Source organism: Mustelus asterias, unplaced genomic scaffold (assembly GCF_964213995.1).
Source record: "Mustelus asterias unplaced genomic scaffold, sMusAst1.hap1.1 HAP1_SCAFFOLD_44, whole genome shotgun sequence".
In the NCBI taxonomy this organism is placed as follows: Eukaryota; Metazoa; Chordata; class Chondrichthyes; order Carcharhiniformes; family Triakidae; genus Mustelus; species Mustelus asterias.
The window spans coordinates 1,974,229-1,989,814 of NW_027590121.1; the positions used below are offsets into that span (position 1 = coordinate 1,974,229).

The following is a 15,586-nucleotide window of genomic DNA, read 5'->3' on the forward strand; positions in this document are numbered from 1 at the left end:
TCGAGTTCACTTACAGTACGACTTGTATCTGTCTTTTTGAGCACACACAACTGTCAGATATTTCAGATGGCGATTAACCATATTAGTCTGCACCTGTAAACCCATTAAATTCTGCTGTAGACTGAACGAGATGCGAATAAGTGTTCGGTGTCAAAATCGAACTTTCTTGTCAGTGCGTCAAAAAAAAGCGTTTCTTATTTCACAGAAAGCAATTGAGGGTGACGTCAGAGCAATGATAACATGCCGTTAACATCGAGGCTCGTATAATGATTCGGGACAAACAAAAAACAATCAATTTTCCCTTACGCGACATGAGGAAGCTCAATGAGCGTTTACTGCCTGGTTTCGAACCAGGGACCTTTCGCGGGTTAGGCGAATGTGATAACCACTACACTACAGAAACAGCTGTCATTGCACTGGAGCAAATCTGCCTGTCTGCAATGTTCAACTACGCTGTGATGCTGCAGGTTCCGATGGTGAGACTGAGAGCCCATGTGACTGAATTCAGGAAGATAACCGTTACTTTCAATCTGATTGTACGACTTATCCCGAACATCAAATTCAAAACCGTTCTTCTGGCAAATATCTAAGGGAGCAATGATTTCTGCTCATTCGTTAATGCATCATCTTCATCTTTCTTCGAATCATCTCAATCAATTGTACTCAGTAATAAAAGCAAATTACTGCGGATGAGAAAAGAGAAAATGCTGCAAAATCTCCCAATGTCTGGCAGCACCTGTAAGGAGTGAAAAGGGCGGATGTTTCGAGTCCAGATGACACTTTATCAAAGCTTATTGTACAATTGTACTCAGTATTTGTTTCACTATTTAATATCAATGCGTTATTTAACATATATGTCTTCATTATGAATTGAATATCTCTGAAATTGAACATCACTGAATTGCAAACATAACTGCCCAACAGAACGAATCGAATCACCGGGAAATACAGATCGCAAATTTGAGATTGACTATCGTCAGCTTTTAAACAAAGTCAACTGCATTTAAATGGAGAAAAATCAAGAATTATCTGTTCGTGACACTTGAGCCTTTTAATTATGGGCCTGAAACATTTAGGCGCATAACTTCCGGACCTTTCCCGGAAAGTCCAGTAGATCCGCACTGAGCCTCGATTCTCTCATCTGTCTGAGTGGCTTTTCCTGTTTCTCAGTGATGAAAAACGATTTAAAAATAGATCTTGTGTGAAATGTGCGTCATTTCCTCTAGTTCACTTGCAGTATGACTTGTATCTGTCTTTTTGAGCACACACTACTGTCAGTTATTTCAGATGCTGATTAACCATATTAGTCTGCACCTATAAACCCATTAAATTCTGCTGTAGACTGAACGAGATGCGAATAAGTGCTGGTGTCAAAATCGAAATTTCCTGTCAGTGCGTCAAAAAAAGCGTTTCTTATTTCACACAAAGCATTTAAGGGCGATGCCAGCATGTCTTTCAGACAGTGGGAGGAGACCGGCGCACCCGGAGGAAACCCATGCAGACACGGGGAGAAGATGCAGACTCCGCGCAGACAGTGATCCAAACAGGGAATCGAACCTGGGACCCTGGCGCCTTGAGGCAGCAGTCTTAACTGCTGTGCCACTGTGCTACCCTATGTTTCTGCCTGGTTTCGAACCGATGATTTTCCACGTGTTAGGCGAATGTGATAACCACGACACCACAGAAACAGCTGAATGATAACATGCCTTTCACATCGAGGCTCGGATAATGATGAGCAACGAACTGAAAATAAGCAATTTTCCCTTCCACGACATGAGGAAGCTTAATGAATGTTTCTGCCTGGTTTCGAACCAGGGACTTTTCGCGTGTTAGGCGAACGTGATAACCACTACACTACAGAAACAGCTGGAAGAGCAGTGGAGCAAATCTGCCTGTCTGCAATGTTCAACTACGCTGTGTTGCTGCAGGTTCCGATGGTGAGACTGAGAGCCCATGTGACTGAATTCAGGAAGATAACCGTCACTTTCAATCTGATTGTCCGACTGATCCCGAACATCAAAATTCAAAACCGTTCTTCTGGCAAATATCTAAGGGAGCAATGATTTCTGCTCATTCGTTAATGCATCATCTTCATCTTTCTTCGAATCATCTCAATCAATTGTACTGAGTAATAAAAGCAAATTACTGCGGATGAGAAAAGAGAAAATGCTGCAAAATCTCCCAATGTCTGGCAGCACCTGTAAGGAGTGAAAAGGGCGGACGTTTCGAGTCCAGATGACACTTTATCAAAGCTTATTGTACAATTGTACACAGTATTTGTTTCAATATTTAATATCAATGCGTTATTTAACATATATGTCTTCATTATGAATTGAATATCTCTGAAATTGAACATCACTGAATTGCAAACAAAACTGCCCAACAGAACTAATCGAATCACCGGGAAATACAGATCGCAAATTTGAGATTGACTGTCGTCAGCTTTTAAACAGAGTCAACTGCATTTAAATGGAGAAAAATCAAGAATTATCTGTTCGTGACACTTGAGCCTTTTTAATTATGGGCCTGAAACATTTAGGCGCATAACTTCCTGACCTTTCCCGGAAAGTCCAGTAGATCCGCACTGAGCCTCGATTCCCTCATCTGTCTTGGAGTGGCTTTTCCTGTTTCGCAGTGATGAAAAACGATTTAAAAATAGATCTTGTGTGAAATGTGCGTCATTTCCTCTAGTTCACTTGCAGTATGACTTGTATCTGTCTTTTTGAGCACACACTACTGTCAGATATTTCAGATGCTGATTAACCATATTAGTCTGCACCTATAAACCCATTAAATTCTGTTGTAGACTGAACGAGTTGCGAATAAGTGCTCGGTGTCAAAATCGAAATTTCCTGTCAGTGCGTCAAAAAAAACGTTTCTTATTTCACACAAAGCATTTGAGGGTGATGCCAGCATGTCTTTCAGACTGTGGGAGGAGACCGGCGCACCCGGAGGAAACCCATGCAGACACGGGGAGAAGATGCAGACTCCTCTCAGACAGTGATCCAAACAGGGAATCGAACCTGGGACCCTGGCGCCTTGAGGCAGCAGTCTTAACTGCTGTGCCACTGCGCTACCCTATGTTTCTGCCTGGTTTCGAACCGGTGACTTTCCACGTGTTAGGCGAATGTGATAACCACGACACCACAGAAACAGCTTAATGATAACATGCCTTTCACATCGAGGCTCGGATAATGAAGAGCAACGAACTGAAAACAAGCAATTTTCCCTTCCACGACATGAGGAAGCTTAATGAATGTTTCTGCCTGGTTTCGAACCAGGGACCTTTCGCGTGTTAGGCGAACGTGATAACCACTACACTACAGAAACAGCTTAAATAGCAGTGGAGCAAATCTGCCTGTCTGCAATGTTCAACTACGCTGTGTTGCTGCAGGTTCCGATGGTGAGACTGAGAGCCCATTGTCACTGAATTCAGGAAGATAACCGTCACTTTCAATCTGATTGTGCGACTTATCCCGAACATCAAAATTCAAAACCGTTCTTCTGGCAAATATCTAAGGGAGCAATGATTTCTGCCCATTCGTTAATGCATCATTTTCATTTTTCTTCGAATCATCTCAATCAATTGTACTCAGTAATAAAAGCAAATTACTGCGGATGACAAAAGAGAAAATGCTGCAAAATCTCCCAATGTCTGACAGCACCTGTAAGGAGTGAAAAGGGCGGATGTTTCGAATCCAGATGGCACTTTATCAAAGCTCATTGTCCAATTGTACACAGTATTTCTTTCAATATTTAATATTCATGCCTTATTTAACACATATGTCTTCATTATGAATTGAATATCTCTGAAACTGAACATCACTGAATTGCAAACATAACTGACCAACAGAACGAAGCGAATCACCGGGTAATACAGATCACAAATTTGAGATTGACTCTGGTCAGCTTTTCAACAAAGTCAACTGCATTTAAATGGAGAAAAATCAAGAATTATCTGTTCGTGACACTTGAGCCTTTTTAATTCTGGGCCTGAAACATTTAGGCGCATAACTTCCGGACCTTTACCGGAAAGTCCAGTAGATCCGCACTGAGCCTCGATTCCCTCATCTGTCTTGGAGTGGCTTTTCCTGTTTCGCAGTGATGAAAAACGATTTAAAAATAGATCTTGTGTGAAATGTGCGTCATTTCCTCTAGTTCACTTGCAGTATGACTTGTATCTGTCTTTTTGAGCACACACTACTGTCAGATATTTCAGATGCTGATTAACCATATTAGTCTGCACCTATAAACCCATTAACTTCTGCTGTAGACTGAACGAGATGCGAATAAGTGCTGGTGTCAAAATCGAAATTTCCTGTCAGTGCGTCAAAAAAAACGTTTCTTATTTCACAGAAAGCATTTGAGGGTGATGCCAGCATGTCTTTCAGACTGTGGGAGGAGACCGGCGCACCCGGAGGAAACCCATGCAGACACGGGGAGAAGATGCAGACTCCGCGCAGACAGTGATCCAAACTGGGAATCGAACCTGGGACCCTGGCGCCTTGAGGCAGCAGTCTTAACTGCTGTGCCACTCTATGTTTCTGCCTGGTTTCGAACCGGTGACTTTCCACGTGTTAGGCGAATGTGATAACCACGACACCACAGAAACAGATTAATGATAACATGCCTTTCACATCGAGGCTCGGATAATGTTGAGCAACGAACTGAAAACAAGCAATTCTCCCTTCCACGACATGAGGAAGCTTAATGAATGTTTCTGCCTGGTTTCGAACCAGGGACCTTTCGCGTGTCAGGCGAACGTGATAACCACTACACTACAGAGACAGCTGGAATAGCAGTGGAGCAAATCTGCCTGTCTGCAATGTTCAGCTACGCTGTGTTGCTGCAGGTTCCGATGGTTAGACAGAGAGCCCATTGTCACTGAATTCAGGAAGATAACCGTCACTTTCAATCTGATTGTGCGACTTATCCCGAACATCAAAATTCAAAACCGTTCTTCGGCAAATATCTAAGGGAGCAATGATTTCTGCCCATTCGTTAATGCATCCTTTTCATTTTTCTTCGAATCATCTCAATCAATTGTACTCAGTAATAAAAGCAAATTACTGCGGATGAGAAAAGAGAAAATGCTGCAAAATCTCCCAATGTCTGGCAGCACCTGTAAGGAGTGAAAAGGGCGGATGTTTCGAATCCAGATGGCACTTTATCAAAGCTCATTGTACAATTGTACACAGTATTTCTTTCAATATTTAACATCCATGCCTTATTTAACACATATGTCTTCATTATGAATTGAATATCTCTGAAACTGAACATCACTGAATTGCAAACATAACTGACCAACAGGACGAAGCGAATCACCGGGAAATACAGATCGCAAATTTGAGATTGACTCTGGTCAGCTTTTCAACAAAGTCAACTGCATTTAAATGGAGGAGAATCAAGAATGATCTGTTCATGACAGTTGAGCCTTTTTTATTACGGGCGTGAAACATTCAGGCGCATAAATTCCGGCCGATTACAGGAAAGTCCAGTAGATCCGCACTGAGTCTCGATTCCCTCATCTGTCTGAGTGGCTTTTCCTATTTCTCAGTGATGAAAACGATTTTAAAAAGATTCTTCTGTGAAATGTGCGCCATTTCCTCGAGTTCACTTACAGTATGACTTGTATCTGTCTTTTTGAGCACACACTACTGTCAGATATTTCAGATGGCGATTAACCATATTTGTCTGCACCTATAAACCCATTAAATTCTGTTGTAGACTGAACGAGATGCGAAGAAGTGTTCGGTGTCAAAATCGAATTTTCCTGTCAGTGCGTCAAAAAAAAGCGTTTCTTATTTCACAGAAAGCATTTGAGGGTGACGTCAGAGCAATGATAACATGCCGTTAACATTGAGGCTCGTATAATGATTAGGAACAAACAAAAATCAATCAATTTTCCCTTACGCGACATGAGGAAGCTCAATGAGTGTTTCGGCCTGGTCTCGAACCAGGGACCTTTCGCGTGTTAGGCGAATGTGATAACTACTACAATACAGAAACAGCTGTAATACCACTGGAGCAAATCTGCCTGTCTGCAATGTTCAACTACGCTGTGATGCTGCAGGTTCCGATGGTGAGACTGAGAGCCCATGTCACTGAATTCAGGAAGATAACCGTCACTTTCAATCTGATTGTACGACTTATCCCGAACATTAAAATTCAAAATCCTTCTTCTGGCAAATATCTAAGGGAGCAATGATTTCTGCTCATTCGTTAATGCATCATCTTCATCTTTCTTCGAATCATCTCAATCAATTGTACTCAGTAATAAAAGCAAATTACTGCAGATGAGAAAAGAGAAAATGCTGCAAAATCTCCCAATATCTGGCAGCACCTGTAAGGAGTGAAAAGGGCGGACGTTTCGAGTCCAGATGACACTTTATCAAAGCTTATTGTACAATTGTACACAGTATTTGTTTCAATATTTAATATCAATGCGTTATTTAACATATATGTCTTCATTATGAATTGAATATCTCTGAAATTGAACATCACTGAATTGCAAACAAAACTGGCCAACAGAACGAATCGAATCACCGGGAAATACAGATCGCAAATTTGAGATTGACTATCGTCAGCTTTTAAACAAAGTCAACTGCATTTAAATGGAGAAAAATCAAGAATTATCTGTTCGTGACACTTGAGCCTTTTTAATTCTGGGCCTGAAACATTTAGGCGCATAACTTCCGGACCTTTACCGGAAAGTCCAGTAGATCCGCACTGAGCCTCGATTCCCTCATCTGTCTGAGTGGCTTTTCCTGTTTCTCAGTGATGAAAAACGATTTAAAAATAGATCTTGTGTGAAATGTGCGTCATTTCCTCTAGTTCACTTGCAGTATGACTTGTATCTGTCTTTTTGAGCACACACTACTGTCAGATATTTCAGATGGTGATTAACCATATTAGTCTGCACCTATAAACCCATTAAATTCTGCTGTCGACTGAACGAGATGCGAATAAGTGCTGGTGTCAAAATCGAAATTTCCTGTCAGTGCGTCAAAAAAAAAGCGTTACTTATTTCACAGAAAGCATTTGAGGGTGATGCCAGCATGTCTTTCAGACTGTGGGAGGAGACCGGCGCACCCGGAGGAAACCCATGCAGACACGGGGAGAAGATGCAGACTCCGCGCAGACAGTGATCCAAACTGGGAATCGAACCTGGGACACTGGCGCCTTGAGGCAGCAGTCTTAACTGCTGTGCCACTGTGCTACCCTATGTTTCTGCCTGGTTTCGAACCGGTGACTTTCCACGTGTTAGGCGAATGTGATAACCACGACACCACAGAAACAGCTTAATGATAACATGCCTTTCACATCGAGGCTCGGATAATGTTGAGCAACGAACTGAAAACAAGCAATTCTCCCTTCCACGACATGAGGAAGCTTAATGAATGTTTCTGCCTGGTTTCGAACCAGGGACCTTTCGCGTGTTAGGCGAACGTGATAACCACTACACTACAGAGACAGCTGGAATAGCAGTGGAGCAAATCTGCCTGTCTGCAATGTTCAACTACGCTGTGTTGCTGCAGGTTCCGATGGTGAGACTGAGAGCCCATTGTCACTGAATTCAGGAAGATAACCGTCACTTTCAATCTGATTGTGCGACTTATCCCGAACATCAAAATTCAAAACCGTTCTTCTGGCAAATATCTAAGGGAGCAATGATTTCTGCCCATTCGTTAATGCATCATTTTCATTTTTCTTCGAATCATCTCAATCAATTGTACTCAGTAATAAAAGCAAATTACTGCGGATGAGAAAAGAGAAAATGCTGCAAAATCTCCCAATGTCTGGCAGCACCTGTAAGGAGTGAAAAGGGCGGATGTTTCGAATCCAGATGGCACTTTATCAAAGCTCATTGTACAATTGTACACAGTATTTCTTTCAATATTTAATATCCATGCCTTATTTAACACATATGTCTTCATTATGAATTGAATATCTCTGAAACTGAACATCACTGAATTGCAAACATAACTGCCCAACAGGACGAAGCGAATCACCGGGTAATACAGATCGCAAATTTGAGATTGACTCTGGTCAGCTTTTCAACAAAGTCAACTGCATTTAAATGGAGGAGAATCAAGAATGATGTGTTCGTGACAGTTGAGCCTTTTTTGTTACGGGCGTGGAACATTCATGCGCATAACTTATGGACGTTTACCGGAAAGTCCAGTAGATCCGCGCTGAGTCTCGATTCCCTCATCTGTCTGAGTGGCTTTTCCTGTTTCTCAGTGATGAAAACGATTTTTAAAAGATTCTTCTGTGAAATGTGCGCCATTTCCTCTAGTTCACTTACAGTATGACTTGTATCTGTCTTTTTGAGCACACACTACTGTCAGAAATTTCAGATGGTGACGAACCGTATTAGTCTGCACCTATAAACCCATTAAATTCTGTTGTAGATTGAACGAGATGCGAATATGTGCTCAGTGTCAAAATCGTAATTTCCAGTCAGTGCGTCAAAAATCCGTTTCTTATTTCACAGAAAGCATTTGAGGGTGATGTCAGAGCAATGATAACATGCCTTTAACATCGAGGCTCGGATAATGATGAGCAACAAACTGAAAACAAGCAATTTTCCCTGACACGACATAAGGAAGCTTAATGAATGCTTCTGCCTAGTTTCCCACCGGGGACCTAACAGGCGAACGGGATAGCCACTACACTACAGAAACAGCTCGTCACGCAGTTGAGAAAATCTGCCTATCCGCAAAGTTCAACTACGCTGTGATGCTGCAGGTTCCGATGGTAAGACTGAGAGCCCATGTCACTGAATTCAGGAAGATAACCGTGACTTTCAATCTGATTCTGCGACTTATCCCAAACATCAAAATTTCAAATCGTTCGTCTGGCAAATATCTAAGGGAGCAATGATTTCTGCCCATTCGTTAATGCATCATCTTCATCTTTCTTCGAATAATCGCAATCAATTGTACTCAGTAATAAAAGCAAATTACTGCGGATGAGAAAAGAGAAAATGCTGCAAAATCTCACAATGTCTGGCAGCACCTGTAAGGAGTGAAAAGGGCGGACGTTTCGAGTCCAGATGAACCTTTATCAAAGCTCATTGTACAATTGTACTCAGCATTTGTTTCACTATTTAGTCTCAATGCGTTATTTAACACATATGACTTCATTATGAATTGAATATCTCTGAAATTGAACATCACTGAATTGCAAACATAACTGACCAACAGAACGAAGCGAATCACCGGGTAATACAGATCGCACATTTGAGCTTGATTATGGTCAGCTTTTAAACAAAGTCAACTCCATTTAAATGGAGGAGAATCAGGAATTATCTGTTCGTGACCCTTGAGCCTTTTTTATTATGAGCTTGAAACATTCAGGCTCATAAATTCCGGCCCTTTACAGGAAAGTCCAGTAGATCCACACCGAGTCTCGATTCCCTCATCTGTCTGAGTGGCTTTTCCTGTTTCTCAGTGATGAAAAATGATTTTAAAAAAGATTCTTCTTCTAGTTCACTTACAGTGTCACTTGTATCTGTCTTTTTGAGCACACACTACTATCAGATATTTCAGATGGTGATTAACCATATTAGTCTGCACCTATAAACCCATTAAATTCTGTTGTCGACTGAACGAGATGCGAATAAGTGCTGTGTCAAAATCGAACTTTCCTGTCAGTGCGTCAAAAAAAAAGCGTTACTTATTTCACAGAAAGCATTTGAGGGTGATGCCAGAGTACTGATGACATGCCTTTAACATCGAGGCTCTGATCATGATGAGCAACAAAATGCAATCAAACAATTTTCTCTTACATGACTTGAGGAAGCTTAAAGAATGCTTCTGCCTGGTTTCGAACCAGGGACCTTCCGCGTGTAAGGCGAACGTGATAACTACTACACTACAGAAACAGCTTGAGGCACAACGCAGCAAATCTGCCTCTCTGCAATGTTCAACTACGCTGTGATGCTGCATGTTCCAATGGTGAGACTGAGAGCCCATTGTCACTGAATTCAGGAAGATAACCGTTACTTTCAATCTGATTCTGCGACTTATCCTGAACATCAAAATTCAAAATCGTTCTTCTGGCAAATATCTAAGGGAGCAATGATTTCTGCCCATTCGTTAATGCATCATTTTCAACTTTCTTCGAATAATCTCAGTCAATTGTACTCAGTAATGAAATCAAATTACTGCGGATGAGAAAACAGACAATGCTGCAAAATCTCACAATGTCTGACAGCGCCTGTAAGGTGTGAAAAGAGCGGACGTTTCGAGTCCAGATGAAACTTTTTCAAAGGTCATTGTACAATTGTTTCACTATTTACTTTCAGTGCATTATTTAACACTTATGTCTTCATAAAGTTGGGATCTGATGTTGCAGTTGTATGGAACGTTGATTCGGCCGCATTTGGAATACTGCGTCCACTTCTTGTCGCCACACGACCAGTAGGGCGTGGACGCTATAGAGAGAGTGCAGAGGAGGTTTACCAGGATGTTGCCTGGTATGGAAGGGCTTAGTTATGAGGAGAGATTGGGTAAACTGGGGTTGTTCTCACTGGAAAGACGGAGGATGAGGGGTGACTTAATAGAGGTGTATAAAATTATGAAAGGCATTGATATGGTGAACGGAGGGAAGCTTTTTCCCAAGTCGGTGGTGACGTTCACGAGGGGTCATAGGTTCAAGGTGAGGGGGGGGGGGGCGGGTGGAGTTTTAACACGGATATCAGAAGGGCGCATTTTACACAGAGGGTGGTGGGGGCCTGGAATGCCCTGCCGGGCAAGGCGTTGGAGGCGGACACACTGGGAACGTTTAAGACTTATCGAGGTAGCCACATGAACGAAGTGGGAATGGAGGGATACAAAAGAATGGTCTAGTTTGCACCAGGGAGCGGCGCGGGCTTGGAGCTCCGAAGGGCCTGTTCCTGTGCTGTATTGTTCTTTGTTCCTTATTATGAATTGTATATCTCAGAAATTGAACATCACTGAATTGCAAACATAACTGCCCAACAGAACGAAGCGAATCACTGGGTAATACAGATCGTAATTTTGAGGTTGAATATCGTCAGATTTTAAACAAAGTCAACTCCATTTAAATGGAGAAAAATCAAGAATTACCTGTTCGTGACACTTGAGCCTTTTTTTTTAAGGGCGTGAAACATTCAGGCGCATAACTTCCAGACCTTTACCGGAAAGTCCAGTCGATCCGCACAGAGTCTCGATTCCCTCATCTGTCTGAGTGGCTTTTCCTGTTTCTCAGTGATGAAAAACGATTTAAAAATAGATATTCTGTGAAATGTGCGCCACTTCCTCTAGTTCACTTACAGTATCACTTGTATCTGCCTTTCTGAGCACACACTACTGTTAGATATTACAGATGGTGATTAACCATATTAGTCTGCATCTATCAACTCATTTAATTTTGTTGTAGACTGAACGAGATGCGAATATGTGCTCAGCGTCAAAATCGAACATTCCTCTCAGTGCGCCACTTAATAGAAGAACAAATCTGTTACTTTCAACCTGATTTCTCAACTTATCTTGAACTTCTTCTGTTGTCGTAGCGTCTGCATAGTCTCGGCGATGTACCATGCTTCGGGATATCCTTTCCTGCAGCGTATGAGGGACAGTAAGAAGTTTAACAACACCAGGTTAAAGTCCAACAGGTTTATTTGGTAGCAAAAGCCACACAAGCTTTCGAGGCTCTGAGCCCCTTCTTCAGGTGAGTGGGAATTCTGTTCACAAACAGAACTTATAAGACACAGACTCAATTTACATGAATAATGGTTGGAATGCGAATACTTACAACTAATCCAGTCTTTAAGAAACAAAACAATGGGAGTGGAGAGAGCATCAAGACAGGCTAAAAAGATGTGTATTGTCTCCAGACAAGACAGCCAGTGAAACTCTGCAGGTCCACGCAACTGTGGGAGTTACAAATAGTGTGACATAAATTCTGATTCTAGGATCGCATGATAAAGACTCAGGAGGAAAAAAACAGAAATATTTATGTGAAATAGTGTGACATAAACCCAATATCCCGGTTGAGGCCGTCCTTGTGTGTGCGGAACCTGGCTATCAGTTTCTGCTCCGCGACTCTGCGCTGTCGTGTGTCGCGAAGGCCGCCTTGGAGAACGAGGGAGACAACGTTGGCCGAGTTGCATGTGTATGTATCGTCTACCTGGTGGATTCTGTTCTCACGTGTGATGATGGCATCCGGGTCGATGATCCAACACATCTTGCAGAGGTTGCTGTGGCAGGGTTGTGTGGTGTCGTGGTCGCTGTTCTCTTGCAGGCTGGGTAGTTTTCTGCGAACAATGGTCTGCTTGAGGTTGTTCTGTTTTTTGAAGGCAAGTAGTGGGGGCGTGGAGATGGCCTTCGCGCGATATTCGTCTTCATCGATTGTACGCTGAAGGCTCCGAAGAAGATGTCATAGTTTCTCCACTCCGAAGACGTCTTGGCTTCTGCACTCTGGGGACGTACTGGAGGAGGAAGGGCACTCTGAGGGCTGTGTCCCGTACTTGTCTTCTGAGGAGGTCGGTGCGCTTTTTTGCTGTGGCGTGTCGGAACTGTCCATCCATGAGTCAAGCGCAATATCCTGTTCTTCCAAGGCCGTCTGTCAAAAACGACACCTCTCAGACTCCTGCGTTCAACCCGAGCTGTTGGACTTCAGCTCCAAGGACAAAAACTTCCGTCAACTCTGGCAGCGGTGGGATTCGAACCCACGCCTCGAGAGAGACTGGAGCCTAAATCCAGCGCCTTAGACCGCTCGGCCACGCTACCACACGGAAAGACTTGATAATCATGTAATTTCATTGCATTAATACTGAAATATATCAAAATCCGTGGAGTTGGGATGGGCCCTGACTAAATCGTAACCGAATCAGATGATCCTGAAATGCGTAGCAAACAAAAATCATCTCCAGTCAGAAACACAATGAGCTGCAGTGAAGGGCCGGCTCCTTTTAAACTGTCCTTAACCTCGTTTAGCTCCCAGAAAGGACAATATGGCTTCCTGTTGAATTTTCTCAGGGTCTTCACTTGAGAAAGGACAGGACACAAGGCGAGACTGGGATTTGTGCGTTCTGCCGGGAAATAACTGATATTTGTTCTCACGCATTGGAGGAGAGCAATAAATCTTCATTTCCTGACCTGCAATCAAAACAGCAGTGAAAGTTTCAAACTCTAACCAGCAGACCAACAGATTACAGCGCGTTTTACAATTTGCTTTGCCCACGATCCTTTTGTTATTTTAGTTTCCACGCCAGACCACTTGCACCAGAAACTTCTCCTGCAAAATGGCACCTTCCGTTTCAACACCAGAGAAGTGTTCAGCCAATTACAGGAATAATTCCACGACAGTTATCGCGTCCGCCTCCCACGGCGTGAAACTGGTAGAATTTGTTTTCCAAATCATTTTCACTGCAGACTGAGGGAAAAGTTATATTATTCATATATTTGCAAATTTTAACGAGTCTGATGGGTTTCCCCTGCATTTTCTAGTTGTGAAGTCAGGGGTCACTCCTTGAAAAGGGCAGAAGGTAAGGTTCGGCACAGAAAACGAGGGAGGATGTATTATTTGACACAAGGAATGATAGACAAGGCAACATTGAGCTGGTGATGGCGGAACTCGGGTGTTCCAATGGTGCAAAGTCAACGTCTTCACGGCCATGGTCTCGATGGCAGGTGACAAATGTGGAAATAAGTTGAGTATTTTTTTAAATGAGAAACCCGTCGATTGTGTGACGGAAGAGGAGGAAGAGAATGGCTAAAATGACGATGATCCGCTGATTGGGGAAGTCACTGTCAGCTTCCCTGCTGGTCGAGTGGTTTGGATTCGGCACGTTCATCACTGTGGACTGGATTCAATCCCCAGCCAGAGGGTAACTCGTTTGTATTGCTGTGTGAACTGACACCATGAAAAGGAATTCCGCATTGAATGAAACCAGATCTGGCAGCGTCCGTGGAGAGAGAAACAAAGTTAATCTTCCAGCTGGATCTTTCATCAAAGCTGGAAAAGTCGGAAATGTAACAGATGGAAAACAACTGCTTGGCTATGATTCCAAAATATTGTGAGGGGCTTGAGGGGCTAAATGTTCTATCCAAAATCTCAATCATATTCTAACCCATTGCCGGTATTACTCCGAGCAATAGTTACCTTCGACTGTTAGCGGAGCCGCATGGTCTTAATTACTAAATTTAAGTTTCAATATCTGAATTGCTGTGGATTCAAATCCCACCACTGCCAAAAAGTGCAGCTCGTTTGTCTTTTCAGCGAATGGCATTCTGTAAGAACGAAAAAGGAGGGATGAAAGGTGCAGCGTGACCTTCTAGAACAGAAGGTTCTCGACAGCAACTTTTGTTGCTGTTACTATTCAATGATTTAATATGAGTAACACGAACACATTGACACCGGTTGCAGTGGTGGCCAAGCGGCTCAGGCGGTGGATTTGAAATTATTGTTTTCTCACGGAGATTTGAACCTCACCCAATGCGCTGCTCAGCATTCATTCCTTTCGATGACTGCAGAATTATTATTCTTTCAATGGAATCAAAATCTTTCAAATATTCCCATCTGTTTTTCCTGCTTCACTTCGCATTCCTTCATTTCTGTTCATCAGCTAGAAATCACCAAAACCCCAGCCAGAAATGGAACAAAACTGAACCCAGTTAGTGACATCATTGATCTATGGGTGTTTGTGTCTTGTCAGCCCTCTGTGACTCTCGGTGTCTGTGTGTGTTCCTCTGTGTATCAATGTGATTCAGTTCCCAGAGGGGGTGAAGACATTTTTTAACATCACAAACTGAGTTCACTTATTGATATACGTCAGTGGCAAATGGTAGAGAATAACAACATGTTTGAAAGTTGCGAGAAAGATTGACTGGTACAGGCTTTTTTTGACTGGCTATTGCTTATTGACTCAGTCGCCGTGTGTTGCACAGCAGAGGATGATTGAAATTTTCACTGATCAACATTTAAACAGACAGTGGATTCACTCGGTGTGATGTTGCATTCCAGTTCTATATCTATAACTACAGCATCAATTTCTACCAGTTACTGTGAATCCCATATTTCTAATCGATTGGAAATATACAACAGCATGAGGGGGTAGAGGGGGTCTATTTGGGGGCAGGGCGGGGAGAGGGTCGGTGGAAACAAGCTCTCAGCATGTACACTGTCAAACAGTCTCGTCTGTTAGAGGGGTTCTATTTGGCGCAGGATGCTCTCAAACCTCCTCCCTTTCAGTTGGCAGCAACTTTCCTGAACAATTTTCCAACAGAAATCCTGCGGCAGTTTAAATTCAGCGTTTCACTGCCTGGATCCAATTCAATTCCCATTCTCGATGCTGTGCTAATTGCTGTAACTCGCAATCAGTTACTGGTTTGCAAAGAGTCATATTGGACTCGGAAACTTAATTCTATATCTTGCTCCACATTTGTTGCAGGCCCTGTTGAGAACTTACAGCACTTTCTGCTTTTATTATAAAATGAATAATAGGAGAGGAAGCAGACCACTCAGTCCATCGGGATTGTTCCGCTATTCAATACCATCTTGATCGATCTTGGGCTACAACTCAGTTTTTCCACCATCTCCCCTTATCGCTGAA

The 15,586-nt window shown here is 42.7% G+C and overlaps 1 protein-coding gene and 7 non-coding genes across 8 annotated transcripts in view; 1 reads left to right on the plus strand and 7 right to left on the minus strand.

Annotated features, from left to right (window-relative positions):
- Positions 1–15,586, plus strand: part of LOC144483028 (dehydrogenase/reductase SDR family member 1-like) — a 340,453-nt gene that overhangs the window by 100,083 nt on the left and 224,784 nt on the right. The window lies entirely within an intron of this gene.
- trnav-aac (transfer RNA valine (anticodon AAC)) lies at positions 330–403 on the minus strand. The gene has a single exon. It is a non-coding gene; the product is annotated as a tRNA-Val (tRNA).
- On the minus strand, positions 1,792–1,864 carry trnav-aac (transfer RNA valine (anticodon AAC)). Its single transcript has one exon. It is a non-coding gene; the product is annotated as a tRNA-Val (tRNA).
- trnav-aac (transfer RNA valine (anticodon AAC)) lies at positions 3,258–3,330 on the minus strand. Its single transcript has one exon. It is a non-coding gene; the product is annotated as a tRNA-Val (tRNA).
- On the minus strand, positions 4,716–4,788 carry trnav-gac (transfer RNA valine (anticodon GAC)). Its single transcript has one exon. It is a non-coding gene; the product is annotated as a tRNA-Val (tRNA).
- trnav-aac (transfer RNA valine (anticodon AAC)) lies at positions 7,402–7,474 on the minus strand. Its single transcript has one exon. It is a non-coding gene; the product is annotated as a tRNA-Val (tRNA).
- On the minus strand, positions 9,817–9,889 carry trnav-uac (transfer RNA valine (anticodon UAC)). The gene has a single exon. It is a non-coding gene; the product is annotated as a tRNA-Val (tRNA).
- On the minus strand, positions 12,680–12,761 carry trnal-uag (transfer RNA leucine (anticodon UAG)). The gene has a single exon. It is a non-coding gene; the product is annotated as a tRNA-Leu (tRNA).